The following is a 209-nucleotide window of genomic DNA, read 5'->3' as shown; positions in this document are numbered from 1 at the left end:
TGCTGCTGCTGCTGCTGCTGTTGCTGCTGCTGCTGCTGCTGCTGCTGCTGCTGCTGTTGTTGTTGTTGTTGTTGTTGTTGTTGTTTTTTTGTTGTTGTGGGTGGTGGTGGTGGCGGTGGTGGTGCTGCTGCTGCTGCTACTGCTGCTGCTGCTGCTGCTGCTGTGGGTTTGATGGTTTTGCTGTTTGGCGCTGCATCGATGGCAGGTAG

The 209-nt window shown here is 55.5% G+C and overlaps 1 protein-coding gene across 1 annotated transcript in view; it reads left to right on the top strand.

The window, feature by feature from the left end:
* EMH_0024650 (uncharacterized protein) overlaps positions 1-209 on the top strand; it is a gene marked incomplete at both ends in the record, with an annotated part of 7,643 nt that overhangs the window by 2,589 nt on the left and 4,845 nt on the right. The gene's annotated exons all lie outside the window — the stretch shown is intronic.

The sequence above is a fragment of the Eimeria mitis genome, genomic scaffold, assembly GCF_000499745.2.
Source record: "Eimeria mitis Houghton genomic scaffold, Emh_scaff887, whole genome shotgun sequence".
Taxonomy (NCBI): domain Eukaryota; phylum Apicomplexa; class Conoidasida; order Eucoccidiorida; family Eimeriidae; genus Eimeria; species Eimeria mitis.
Note: the sequence above shows the minus strand (reverse complement) of the source record. Positions and strands in the feature narration are given on the sequence as shown.